General features: G+C 37.5%; 1 protein-coding gene across 15 annotated transcripts in view; it reads right to left on the minus strand.

Annotated features, from left to right (window-relative positions):
- The window catches only part of ptprfa (protein tyrosine phosphatase receptor type Fa), a 167804-nt gene that overhangs the window by 131827 nt on the left and 21310 nt on the right, over nt 1–14667 (minus strand). For 13 of the 15 annotated variants that reach the window (XM_056750946.1, XM_056750949.1, XM_056750945.1 and 10 more), the window contains exon 2: nt 27–127. The exons of 1 other annotated variant lie outside the window; for it this stretch is intronic. The gene's annotated coding sequence lies outside the window, so the exon portion shown is untranslated. Of the gene's footprint in view, nt 1–26; nt 128–9327; nt 9529–14667 lie in introns of those variants that run through there. One more of the 15 variants, XM_056750936.1, reaches the window with a different exon arrangement.

A 14667-nucleotide genomic window follows, 5' to 3' on the forward strand; every position in this document is an offset into this window, starting at 1 on the left:
TAATGTAAAGTAGGAGCTGAACTGACCTATAGAGAACAGGTTGAGAGTCGTTCATACAATGTTTAACCGATGCACATAGTTGCTGTCTCTGCACTTATGAGCTCCATTTCAGCTGGAAGGCAGCAGCCTGTGAAGGAAAAGAAAGTAGGTTTAGGAACAGAACTAATTTCCTTCGGCTCTGTATCTTCTATGTTCTTGCTCTTCTTCAAAAACTGTGCCGGGCTGCAGCAGTGCGGTACTCGAGGAGGGGAGGGCTGTCTATCGGACCCCCACTGCATCATGGGATTGAGAGGCATCACTGAGTTAATGGCGGCTTCCAGCTATCTCTCCTCAAAGCACTTAGGCTTTGAATTGGAATTAATTACCGGGACGTCTCTATCGCATCGCTCACATTAACATCTTACTATTGACAAGAGCGTTTATGCGAGCATGTGTGTGCTGATGAGAGTGCCACTGTAATCAAGATCTATAGCATCTCTCTGTCTGTCTGACGCTCTCTCTCTCTTCCTCATGCGTGTGTGTGCTGTTGGAAATTCAAACAAAATACATAATTCAAGACTGAGTGAGGCTGTAGATGCTTGTTGTGTCTACGTGCATGGAAGTTTGGTTACCGAGCCATGCACGTGGCGTTTTTTTCACTGTGGGTCTGTCTTTGTGAGATATACGTCCAGCTCTAGGTTTTCTGCGAGTGAAATGAATACTAAATAACTTGAGAATGAAAGGAAGATTGTAAAAAGTTTGTCAATTAAAGACATGCTTTGGGATGCTGGTGATGTGCCTCAGTGAGTTATCGCTATGGTGAATGAGAGATGACGTATTATCATAAGAGCAGAGAGAGAGGGTGGAGGGACAATATTTCATTCTAAAACACGGTTCATTAGTAATCAGATTGAGAGATATGCCTCCGCCTCAGGAACCAGTTCAGAGAATTGAGGAGAACCAAAGTCACACAGGATCATAAAACATTTTTTTTTCCATCTGAGGGCCCACCCTCAAGCTTCTATTATATTCAGATGTTTTATCAAATTATTTAACCTAATTACTATTAATAATAATGATTAAAATAATGATTTGAGGTACACTCATAAAAATAAAGGTGCTATAAAGGTTCTATCCTATATAAAACCTTTTTTCCAAACGGTTTCATAAAAGTGGTTTCATAATAAAACTTCTTTAGAACGTTTTTGTGTCACAGAAGGTAAAAACTATTTAAAAAACATTCTTCAGATTAAAAATGTATGAAAGAAATCTGTTTTTAAAGAACCTTTGACCTCTGCAGAGTTCATTGTGGAACCAAAAATGGTTCTTCTATGGCACTGCTGTGAAGAACCTTATAAGCACCTTTATATTTAAGAGTTTATGTATGTCTGTAAAGCTTAGACAGACTTGACTGATCAGTTTTAACATTTGTAAAAATAAATGTCTTTAGGTGAGCACCACTTAAAGGCCTGGTATGATTTTCCATGTGGGTTTATTTTGATCTGGTAATGGTCAAGTGGGTGAACCATAATTTCTGCACCATTATTTCTAAAAATAATTGTGACCCTCTCCTTGAAAACCAAGTCTTGGGATCTAATTTTTGAAATAAAAAGTCTGATTTCAACCATTAATTTACATTTTCGCATTTGGCAGACGTTTTTATCCAATGCTGCTTACATTGTATTATACAGTCCTATCCATTTGAGTATGTGCAGTCCCTGAGAACCTTGGCGTTGCAAGCGACATGCTCTAACCACTGAGCTACAGCTACATTTCACTATGATTTCAATCCTTAACATGGCCTTACTCATTCAAAATGAAGATATTAATGTTTAACTGAAGGTCCCTTATATTATGCAGAATGATTTTACGTAGAAAAAAAAGAATTCAAAGACTGGCTCCCAACAGTCCCTCCCCCAGTCGCCATTGTTCAGTGAAACCAACGGTTTACCCAGAAATGGAGATGTGGTGCTGGGTAAACAAACCATGTTTTTGATGGAGACAGCACGCCCACAGACCTGATGTAAATTATACACAAAACTGGAAAAGATGATTGGATGGCATCTTGATGAAGAAGTGCACACAATCAGGTCTGCAAGGTTGGCACTTTGAAATACTACACTCAAAAAAATAATATGTTGGACTAACTTAACTTTTTTATGTCAACTGGTTGCACGTAACTGGATTACATTGAAATTAAATAACATTTTTTATTTCAGTAAATGTAAGTTAATTGCTTAAGGTAAAAGCAATGTTGTTTAGTTGAATCAATTTAACAGGCTTTGTTTTGTTTTAAACTATTGAGTTAATTAACTTCAGTTATCCTAAAATTTATATTTTTATGTTCAACCAAAATAAATTCTACAGTTTCATTCAGTTCCTGTTTATTCAATGAATTTATTCAATAATTTCAATAACTTTTACAACATTTTCCAACAAGAATAACTTGTGTAATCTCTAAAAACTACCTTTACTTTTCAATATCAAAGGCATGTACATTAAAAAAAATTTCCAACAAGAATAACTTGTACAAACTCTGTAATCTCTAAAGACTGCCAACCTAACCAAAGGCAACACTTTTCTAAACAAGGGTAACCACCAAACTCAAAAATATAACTAACTCTTTAAAACTTTTAAGATAAATGAACATTAAACATTAACAAGTGTTTATTTTTACTGAAAAATGCACGATATAAAACACTTATTTAAGAAAATAGCTCTCAAAATGCAGTGTACTCAAAGCATGCTGGGAAATATAAGTCCTCTGCCCTATTATAACTATTTTATGTTAACACAACACAATTCCTTTATGTTGTCCCAACATGAATGGATTCAGTTATATGACTAAACATAAAACAATCATGTTGTAACCATATTTTCCAAAAGTTGTGTTGCTTTAACTTAAGCAAGTTAAGTAAATTGAACAGACAGCAAAAAATGTTTTTTTGAGTGTATAAATACAGAAAGCTTTACCCTATTTTACAAACCTTGTGCGAACACAACATGGCAGCCAGACATGCTGCCCGTCTCTGCTGATTATCACGGAAGTGCACTACCCTGCTTCAGGTACACAAATCTTTTAAAGGACTCTGTTAGTATACGACCAAGGTTCCTCCCAGCCTGTCAGCTCTCTGTGGAAGGTCCATTCAGAGAGCGGATTATCACAGAGAGGAGGAGGAGCGGATCGATAACATGCTGAAGCGCAACACAGTGCTACAGCGATGAGCCTCTTGGCATGGCTGACACGCGAATGCAGCTCTAATCCCTGCGGGTTAATGTAGCAGAGTCAACCATCCTTTATAGGGACTATACTTAGAAGACAAAGTCCAACCGACAAAGAGCTGGAACTGAGCTAGTCTGTCTTGTTAAAAAAGAACTGTGGAGTCAATAAAATCTGAATCTAAAGGGTGTGCAGTATCGATGATTTCAAGACACATGGTATAGAGCAGCTTGTGGGAATCATTTGTTGCCAACAAACGAAGACAACGACAACTGTTTGAAAAAGAAAATACATTACATAAAACAAAGCTAATTCTTCTTACATTCAAAAAAATCTGAAATTAGATGTCGACATACAGTGTGATATACAAATTGCCTATAAATGAACACACCAGTCTACTTTTATCGAATTTTTACCCTTAAGAGCCTTTCTCGTTCAAGTTGTAAATATTTAATGTTGACAGCAGGTAACTGTCTGATGAGTTCATTCATGCCACTGAATATGCTTTTAGTATTATCACTAATAGGATCTGCAACTTATTATCAATCCCGTTCCAACATCAACATATCAATCAACGACAGCAAATACCTTTCCTTCACTTCTTTCAAAAATCTCAGTTGCTTGAAACGTGGAGAAACTTAAATCCTCCAGAACTAATCTAACACCTGAGATAAAACAGCCACACGGAGCCAAACCAGACAGTGCGATGTGTACGGGTATGATTAGAATAATCCGACCTTTAACAGGGACACATGTTCATTATTTCCAAGTCTGTTTGAGTCTCCTTGATTTTCCATTACAGACACTGAGAACGAAGATTGTGAGCTGAATGACATGAATAATGCCGTTATTATCGGTCAATGTCTCGGCAGAACTAATTGCAGGATTCAGGTGTAAACCCAAGAGTTCTCAAAACACCTCTGATGCCGATGACGTCAATGAGATACAGAATAGGAACGCTTACAGCTTTACGTCTAGAGTAAATCAGAGTTTCTCAGACTATATTTTTACACCTCATAAGCCTTACTTTGTGTATGGAATAAACACAATATAGAATTTTAAACACCAGCGTTTATTTTGTGAATGATCTGGTGTGTAAACATCTATAGGCAAATTATTCGTCAGTCTGTGCAAAGTATGTAAACAGATACACACTGATTGACGACAAGAAGTGTTTGTCAAAAGAATCAATACTTATGCTTTAACAACTGATATCAGTGAGCGTCCTGCTTTTAGTGAGAAATCGGTGAAGAAAACAAGGACGTGCATGTCATAGAGTAAAACTGTAATAAAACTAACTTTCTGAAATTACAGATCCAGAGAACAACATCAATTTACCTCAAAAAATCAAGTTGCATTAAGACTTTTTTTCCTTAAAAGTAGCTCGGCTTTGGCATAAAACAAGTGAGGGGAAACAAATATAGTACAGGACAGTACCATATATACATTACCAGTCAAATGTTTAGACACACTTGGCAAATTTTTTTCACTTAAAAATATTTTAATCTGAAGGTGTTTGTTACAGTGTTTGAAATGAGGTTTGTAAATAAAAATGTAATTGTGGCAACATATTAATTTCTTTCATAACAAAACAAAAAAAATATTTTAAAAACATATTTTGGAAATGTATTCCTTGGAACAAATAACGAATAAAAACAGCCAATAAGAGTCCAGCATAGACAAAAATTCCTTTAATGTGGTTTCAAGATGTTTAAGTACAGGATAATAAGAAAATCCATTATGAAAAACAGACAACAATGTTTTCATTCTAAGAATATTTGATTTGCATGTAAAGGAATAGTTTACCCATATTCCCCACTGACATGACCATAGTCATTTTTGTTCCTACGATGCAAAGTCAATGGGGACCATTTTTGGGGTGAACTATGCCTTAATACAGTGAATAAATAAGGAAGAAGGACCTGAGATTACTGAGATAAATGAATCCAGAGTAGCTAAAAATACATCTGTTTTACATGTTTTACATGCGTTTTGTGTTCAAGCAGAATTCTCTGCTCTCAATCCAGCGCTGTGTTTTGGTGTATTTGTGTACGTGAGGTGGAACTAGGGGTCTGCCATCCATCCGCTGGTAGGATATCTAATGAAGGCATGAAAAATGGCTTATCTGATCTGACTGATTTGCATGTGTTGGTGTCACAAAATGAATATGGATAAGAATCTTGTGATTTCCTCAAGTGATCTTGACGGGTAGAGGCTTGCCTTTAAATGTAGAACATGAGCGCCTAATAAACCAAAAGCTGCTCTGTTTTTCCAGCTAAATGTCACATACAATTTGCTCGATGATAGACTCGTTTCCTGCAAACATACCCAGAGGCTGAAAACAAGCCGGAAAGTCTACAGATTAAAAAGTTTCTCCGGGGTCAATCTTTCTGTGACATTTCTGCTGGCAACAGCTGAGAACTTTGAATCTTTCATAAACACGTTAAATCCGTACAGTGCTAATTTTGTACGGCCGCAGGGCGTGTCAAAAACAAGGTCGTGTAACACAAAGGGGATATGAATGACACCTTCCATTACGACCCATGTAGAGAAAAGCGCTTTCACAGAGAGGGACACCTGTTGTTCGGCTAAAGTACCTTAACCCATTATGCTGTACAGTTCATTGTATAAACTTTTAAAGAGTCAGTGACGGAGTTTCCTATTGTCTACAGACAGCATTCATACACCTTTCCAGCATTTTAATCCTCCAGTTTTGGCTTTACAGTGAACTTAGAAAACAGAGACGGTTTCTAAGCAATGCTACTGTCAGAACCCTTCCGAAGACACTCGAAGGACGAGCACAGACTTGTGTCACGGTGGTGGTGAATAAACACACCAGAACACACACGGCAGAATCAAGACTTCTTCAGGTACGTCAACAAAGATGCCAGACGTCCGTGACGGAGTACCAAAGTTAAGAAATAACATACAAAACAGCACTGCATTTAAATACAGTGTCATGTTATAAAACTAGATTTGAAATTCCTGAAGGAAATGGCAACGCTGGCAAGCTTAGCTTTTTGACTTTGGTTTTGTGTAAAACAATGCATGAGAGTCTTGGAAACCAACAAACAATGGTGTTCCTGCCGTGCAAAGGTGCCTCTGTGTTAGTGTTTCTCAACCAGGGGACGGAACAAACATTTAAGGTGACATCAAATAAAAAATGACTAAACAATCATTAAAAGTCAATCAAAACTCAATATGTATGTGGGCTATAAAAATAACCAAACATTAAAATATCTTGTTTAAATATTGCTGTGGCTCCCTCGCGGGGAGGTCAAGATGGATCCTGACGGGCACAGTAGTTGAGTCATTTTATGAAAATAACACCACAAACCAATAGACCTGAAAAGTTTAAGAACCACTGTTGATGAGAATAGTGTGATTTTAAGTTAATTTTAAAGACTGCAATGCGCTGTTCTATATGGTTTAAATGAAGAACCGCACAAAACCAAATCAATCAAAATCAATGAAATAAAGGAGATACAGTAATGTTAAAGCTTCTTACTATCTAAAATCAATGGAGGCGCAAAAAAGTTTCATCTGAAAGTCTGAAGTTAACATGACCAAAACTTAATGGAGTTGATTCAAACTCTGTTTGGTAAATAGTTAAGTGGTTCAGACTGAATTAATTGCAGAAGCGTACTTTTAGGGGTTTAAGGGTTTCGAACGTATCTTAGCCAGAATGTTTGAGGACGTCTGAGCACCGTAATTATAGCAGATGTCTCCTGTTTCATAAGGGGAAAAGTACAGAGCTGGTAACCAATCAAAGTTCTCAGGTCAAAGAAGATCAAAGTTTGCCGTCTCACACATCAGCTTTTGAAGTTTTCAAAGGAAGGGAAGACGGTTGATTTTGAAGATTGTATCACCGCATTTAAACCAAATAACTGAAAGTAGCAGCTCGGAAAAATGCTGTTAAACGCTAACACCTTTCGCTCCCCTCAACACGAGATAACAGAAATAGCGACAAAGATGCAGTTTACTGTAAATCACAGCGACAGAAATTCAAAAGCTAATTGAATTTGGTTTATTTTGAACTCTTCTTCATAGACTTATGCAGAGGAACTCTGGCTTTGAAATCTCCATCAAAGAGAGCAATAAACAGCAAATGGAGACTTTAAACGGAAAACAAATTACAGCCGCGATGGTTCATAGTGTATTCATTCACATTCAGGCGAGATGAAACAATCCGAGGAAACCCCCGGACGCTGTGCGTGTATTAAGTGTCCATCCTCTAATGTAACGTAGGGGACTCATCCATGAAACAATGCCCTATTCATCATGTAGCAGACATTTGCTCAGCACCAAATCCACTTATTTTGCATTTACTTACAATTTCACAGTGTCAGTCTTGCGTTCTGCTACCAAAGGTATTTGCAAGCAAAATATTGTAAAAAATGGTTCCTGTTCTGTTTCTGAATGCTATTCCTAAACATCTTCATCAGACTGCTAATGGATAGGTATTTAAAACCTCCTTCATTCAAAACAACTTTGAGTTTGTATAAGCCACAAAAATTACTTATTACCTACAAGACCACCACAACAGACTAAAAACAAGGTTCTTCAAGCAAACAACACAAAGCCTTTGGATGAACCACCTTTCTAAATTCCTGTGCATTCCAACCTCAACCTGGATGGACACGAGGCATGATGGGTACACAAGTACACAAAGAGGCTCGAATGGATGACCTCACCGTCATAAAACACCCCACTCGAGTGGGCCAGTGGATCATTGGAAGAATAGTAGAGTTCACAGATTGAGCTCAAAAGGTCGGAGAGGTTAAGATATCTAACTATTGTTTTTGTTGTCCCATCTGGGAAGTAAACAGAAGCACAAAGCCTCCTCTCACTGATGTCCTCCCATACACCTCCTTCTCTGTTATTACAAACGAGAGCTGCGTGTTGGTGGTCCATGTAGCAACATGCAACCACTGAGAGTGCGAAGGGAAAGTGAGAAAGCAAGAGAGGGAGAAAGAAATCTTGGCAGTGACTGAATGGATGGCATTGCAGTAGGGCAGGACTGAGGGATTAGACGAGACAATGGTATGCTTGAAATACGCAAGGCTCTCTGTGTGAAATAGAATCGCTCCCTGGGGACACAAATGCATTCCCTGCTGAACAAAGTGTGACAGACAGCCTTGTTCCTGCTGACTTCTCACCAAAAGACACTTTTGATAGACTATTCAATCACAGAAGAGGAAAAGTGCCCGGCTCTTTCTATACCGGCCTGTTGTTGCGGTATATGTGAAGTCGTATTCGCTTTAACCACCTGGTGAATAATGGACTCCTACATGTGTTACAAACAATGCAATATACTTTCTTTTATACTGGGGGTCCAAAACACAGAAGAAAAGTTAAGAGACTTAAAAAAGAAGTTAAAAACAATCAGAATTAATCAAATCTAAGCATTCTGTGATGGACAAAAATGTCAACGGGTTTTGGACAAACCAGTGGAGTCTACGCCATCTCCAAGACACGCACGCACCATAAACTATTTCTATATTTTGTATAAATCCTTTTATGCTTCATTTGGTATAGTGAATACAATTTGCATTAGTCTAAAATTATTTAAAAACATGCATTTTCACTATTATTCTCTAATATCTGGACTTCACTCCACTATAGTTTTTAAAGCCTCTAACTGATTCATCATTTTTGGATAGTGTAACTACAGAACTCACATTTCACAGACTTCACTTTAAAACTTCCAGGAAACAATGTTTCATTTCATACTCCTATTCTCTAAATAAATTACACATTCAATTGACCATTAAAAAAAATCACAACCTCTCAGGTGGATATTATGCTAATGAGTAAACAACAGAGATAAACACTGATAAAATCTCTTGCCACAGGACAGCTGTGATACTTTTACTGGTTTCCTCTAAGCCCCTGGTGTGTTTGTGTATAAACAGTGTGATGAGAGACACTCAACCCAACCGCTAATAAGACACTCATTTAAGTGCAAATGATTTGTTGACGTTGTTTTGGAATATAATGGTGTGAATATAAAGGTGACTAGAGAGCTGAAATAACAACTGCAAGAAGTTCACACGTAAAACCTGAGCAAATTATTATAATACCACTTATATTATTTAAAAGACATGCAATGCCTGTGCATCACTTACCCATGCGTAGAAAACTTTCCCAAGGAAATCTTAACAATTATGGAAAATCCTCATTTAAAAGAAACTTAGTCCTGAAGAGGAAGGGAGCTGTACGTGCACGGAAGAACAGACTGATCCATATACCTGACACTGAAAGGGCAGCGTTACTCTATCTCAGTTCTCAGCTGGGACAGAAGCGCTAGTGTCTCTGGGGACAGACGGACGCTTTCTGAGACTGTGAACAAGACTAATTCAGCCACAGGGAAAATAAAGCAGGTGTTGAATTACCACAAGGAAAGAGGGAGGGGCTTTATCTCCCCGGCCAATCGGAGAAGGGAACCATTGTTTGATTTTGCACAGGTAAATGGGATGGCCTCTCCTTTTTCCTCGCTGGCAGCAGACCAACAGGTAACTGGGGGCAGTAAGGACATTAAAACGGGTTGGTTTGTTTTTTATAAAGTAGGTAGACAGACTGGCTGGCAGTAAAGCTGTTGTTGAGATAAAGACCTTCTTAAGTACAATATGCTGACTGATTCTGAACACGGACAGAGTTGTTTTGCGAGCTGCTGTAAAGATAACGCTTATCAAACAAACAGGGTGTGAAATATAGCAAATACGTGGTTTGATATAAATGTGTTAAGACTTAAAAATATCCAGCGACACTGGATTATTGACACTCGTGGTTCAAAAAGCACCAGGAGAATTTGAAAGTCTGACATCTAAATGTGTCACAAATGTTTTCTTTCGTTCAGATTCAATATTTAGACTAAACAGCTGGTAAATGCCTCCAAGTGAAAGCGAATAAATGTTAGATTACATATTCGCAATCTTACTTAGCAGATAACTGACTCGACAGCTTCAACTTCAACAGTCGACTTCAACTGCATTTGACACGTGTAGTAAAATAAAAATAGAAAAATGGAAGAGCAGACAAATCTCTCTGAAACGATATAAATGAGCATAAATTCACTTTAATGGTAAAAAATACATTTCTTGTTTAAAAATGCATGCTATTTGTGTGAAACATTTTTGTTTTCATTTAAGCCATTTAATGGTAAAAGTTTATTTTCTAACACCAGTTCTGGTGTCTATTAGGGTTGGGAAATGTCTATCTAATTGGCATCGGGCGATGGATCGCGTTATAAAGTGAGGTGCGTCTTTATACAATGCGAGCTTCGCAGACAAGTGTATGTCTTTATACAACGAAAAAAAATTTAATACTACGCGGGCTGCGCAGACACGATTCTTCTTTATACAACACTAGATGCACAGACACAAGTCAGACATGCGTCATCTTTATACCACGCGGGTTGCGCATACAAGTGTCTTACAGTTATAAAAATCACGCAAACTGTTCGTCCTCTTTTACAGCGCGATCTCCACAGTTATAAAGTCAGGCCAGTCTGTACAGCGCAAGCTTTTATGCCCTTTAGCCTTGTTCATATTTGTTTACAAGGTGATTTGGAGCACAGATCAGTGAGAGTCACGTGACGAAAAGGAAACATTTGTTGGAATCACGATGCCGGCTCACCATCGAGATGTCAGTCAGCCATCGGTGATGGACGATGACATCGTCTAACGGCAGCACCTAAGTGTCTATCATGAATTTAGCATGCTAATGGAGGTAAAACATGTTTTATGCATGGATCAGAAACAACAGTGGCACTAAAAATGATAGTAAAATGATCCTTAATAAAAATAACTGCCCTCTATAAATGATTCCAGCAAAGCAGAGCTCCATACGTCGCATGAAATGATCAATTTCAACATAACACCACCACGCTGCTTACATATCAACCAATAATGTACAATGGCAGCATATTAATTCTGCATCTTACCAATGGAACAACTCTAATGCCCAAACCCCAGCACCAGCTGTCAAATATACATGTTCCCTTCAGAAACCAATTACCTCTGAACAGGACTGCTGGGTATTCTTGATAAAGTGCTTGGACTATTAATTAATGTGTTTTGACCAAGAAAAATGAGGCGGAATAAAATTACAGATGTATCAGTTTTCATAAAATTTTGGCTTGATAGAGGAGCTCTTTAAAGAAGAGAATCCAGGAAGGAATCCAACAGACAGGATCTCTTTCACTATATCTCTCGATACACATAAAAGCTGATTTTTGGACTCTCTGCTTTCCCATAAGCCCACATTTATCTTTCATTTACGGCTGCAGGATTCCTGAGGTACATTTTTTCCTAAGAAAGGGACATATATGCAGATGAACTGTTTCTAAATAAAGACAGCGTTAACCCATTTCCACCAGCTGCCACCCACAGTTCAGATCAGCACTCACTTCACACAACTGAAAATATGTGTGTGTTTATGTGTGTGCGCCTACAGTTACCACAAGGACAGTAAACCCTGAAACCACATACAGTCAACAGTTTCCACATGGAAATGTCCTAATAAACATACTAAATAATGAAAATGTAACTATTTCAAGACATCTGTTCGTTTCCTTAGCTCAGCGAAAAACAATCAATGTAATGTAATGTGATAAAACTTGAAAAAGAATCAATCTAAGAAACGTAACACACTCTTAGGACATTACAATGACTCTCTCTCTCTCTCTCTCTCTCGCTCTCATACAGACAATGAAAAAGTGCACGTGTTCAACCTGAAACTGAAGGCACAGTGCTTGGTTTCTAATAGTATTATGGTCATGTCACGTCATATTACAAACAGCCTGGATTAAGTTTCACTTCAAACCTGAACACATGAGCGGCTGTTGACTTTAAGAAAGACATTTTCTACAGTCATCCAGCAGGTTTCAATCTTGAGAACCATTTGAGAGGACAATACCACCTGCTGGAACTGAACAGATATCCAATGTGTGAGAATCTTAGAATAGAAACAGACAACTGAACAAAACAGTTCTTCTTTTGGCTCATAATGAGCATGTTTTGGAAAATGGAGATATCACAATGTCCCTGCTGAACGGCAACCAGATGTTGTGTTCAAAGCTCAACAATAAAAATTACCCAGTAGCCCGGTGTCAGTGAGAGAAAGATTAGCACAACTGACACCTGCCTTGCAAACGCACACATTGTGTTTAGAATGTTAATTGTCTTTATATGTTAGTAAGGCTAAATTATCTATATGAATGATGTAGATGTACACTAGTTTTGTTAATTTAACAAGAATGAGTTGTGATGTCTTGACAGCTAGAATGGGGCTGAAAAGTATAAACAAATGACTAATGTTTTGCACCCAATGCCATTATTTTCCAGCAAAATTCTTCCGTGTAATCCTTTTGCTGAGAGTGATTGTGCTCATTAAAATTACCTAATCTGGTTATTTACGATAATGGATAATTTAGAAAAACAGATTACTTTCAAATACTTGACCAAATCCAGTCTTTTATGTTTATCAGCACTTGTGAAATTATATAACTCTTTGCTCTTTATTAGAAACAGTATTGTCCGTTTTCTGTAATTCTGTTAATCGGGGTAGTTTGATTCCTCAAATAATGTATTATCACATCCAGATTAAAAGTTTGTGTTTACATAATATGTCTGTGTAATGTGAATATTTAATTGTTTGCATTTATAAAAACATACGCATACATGCTCATATTTAAGAAAAATATCAAATATAAAAATTAAATAACATTAAATATAATTTAAATTATTGTCAACATTTACTAAATATGTATTCATATATTTGCACACAGCACACAGGCATATATTATGCAAACGCATACTTTTATTCTGGATGCGATTAATCGTTACTATTCTAAGTAACTGTCTGATTTTTAATGTTTGATTTGATCTTGAGGATTCTTGAACGGAATTCTGGTACCTGGATTTTTGATTCCCAATCACAGCATGCTGCTGTCAAACATTTTCCTCCGCAGCTGATTCGCTACATTTGTGCCAGTTTGTGTTTCTCATGTCATTTTGTGGTTTCTTTCATCTCGTAAAAACCCCCAACTCTAGTTAACATTTCATGACAATTTAATTATTTTATAAAAAGCCATGCATGTTACAAACAGAATAATGTAATGCACATGAAAATAAGTTAAATAACCCATTTAAGGCTCTGCTTCACACCGGGGTCCTGATCACCATGTCTGGGTTTATTTTGTCATAAAGACCAGCAGACAAATGCATATTGCAAATTTTTAGACAATGAAGTCTGCAATTAATGTGTTTAGTCATGTATAAAGGAAACAAACCGTCACTCAGAAAGAAACAGTCCTCACAAGAAAGAAAAAGGTTCTAACGGGTTTTTTATTCTAATAGAATGGGTCTATTAATGTTCGTTTGAATAGATAACAATGACTGTGTGAAATACATTCAGCAGACATCACAGAAACACCCAGTTCAGTTAACTTTCAAAGATAAATGTTCATGTATTTACACTCAAATGTGTGTTATATAGATTTTATAAGACACAAAATGTGCAAATGCCTATGTAGAAAGTAAGCTCTCTCAGTAGCACAAACAAAGGGGATCTTGTCTCTGGGTGATATAGGATGAGTTCACATCTGTTCTGATACAGCACTCGGTTCCCCAGGGCCAGAGGACGCAGCAGACAGAGACAGTGTATGAATTCATAATGTTAATCAATGTGAAGGACGACACACCCCACTGTGTGAGTGCAACAGATTCCCTTGATTTATACCCATGCAGAACACGAAGAGGATGTGCCATTAGCCAACACACAATGCATTAAGATTTTCCTTCCCCTAATTATGCTCTCTCTCTCTCTCTTCTCTCTCTCTCTCTCTCTCTCTCCAGGACATATGGCGGTAATTACAGAGTCACATGACATTTCTGTTAGGTTGACCAATCAAAGCCTGACCAACTCTGGCATCTGTGCTCGAACAATGGAGAACTTCATTTATTAAAGTGCACATTTTAAAAGAACCATGATGGGAGCAAAACACCATCTCACAACGGAAATCTCACTCCAGTTGTAACTAGGGCAATATAACACATGTTTGTAGAAAAGCAAGTAGATATATTATGGTATATAACACAGCTTTGCATAGCAAAGGTTCGTGTGAGATGAGATTAATGTCAAACTAAAAAACATAGCATGTCCCAAACAATTAAATGTGCATTCAATGCGAAGCAGCACTTAATTCTTTATGATTGCTTTGTTTCACATAATGCAATAGAACATACGCCTCGATTCCATGATATAAAACTGCAGATATAAGCCTGTTCGATTTCTACTGTAACCTAACATATTCTGTACATCATAACAGTCATCTTGTTTTTTAAGCCCTGTTAAACCCTGCATGTGACTTACATGGTAAGTGCATTGACACCACTTTTTATTCTTAAACCCAATAATCCATGCTTATTCATGCGTTTCTCACTCCCCAGTCAGCATGGAAAAAG

The sequence above is a fragment of the Triplophysa dalaica genome, chromosome 6 (genome assembly GCF_015846415.1).
Source record: "Triplophysa dalaica isolate WHDGS20190420 chromosome 6, ASM1584641v1, whole genome shotgun sequence".
In the NCBI taxonomy this organism is placed as follows: domain Eukaryota; kingdom Metazoa; phylum Chordata; class Actinopteri; order Cypriniformes; family Nemacheilidae; genus Triplophysa; species Triplophysa dalaica.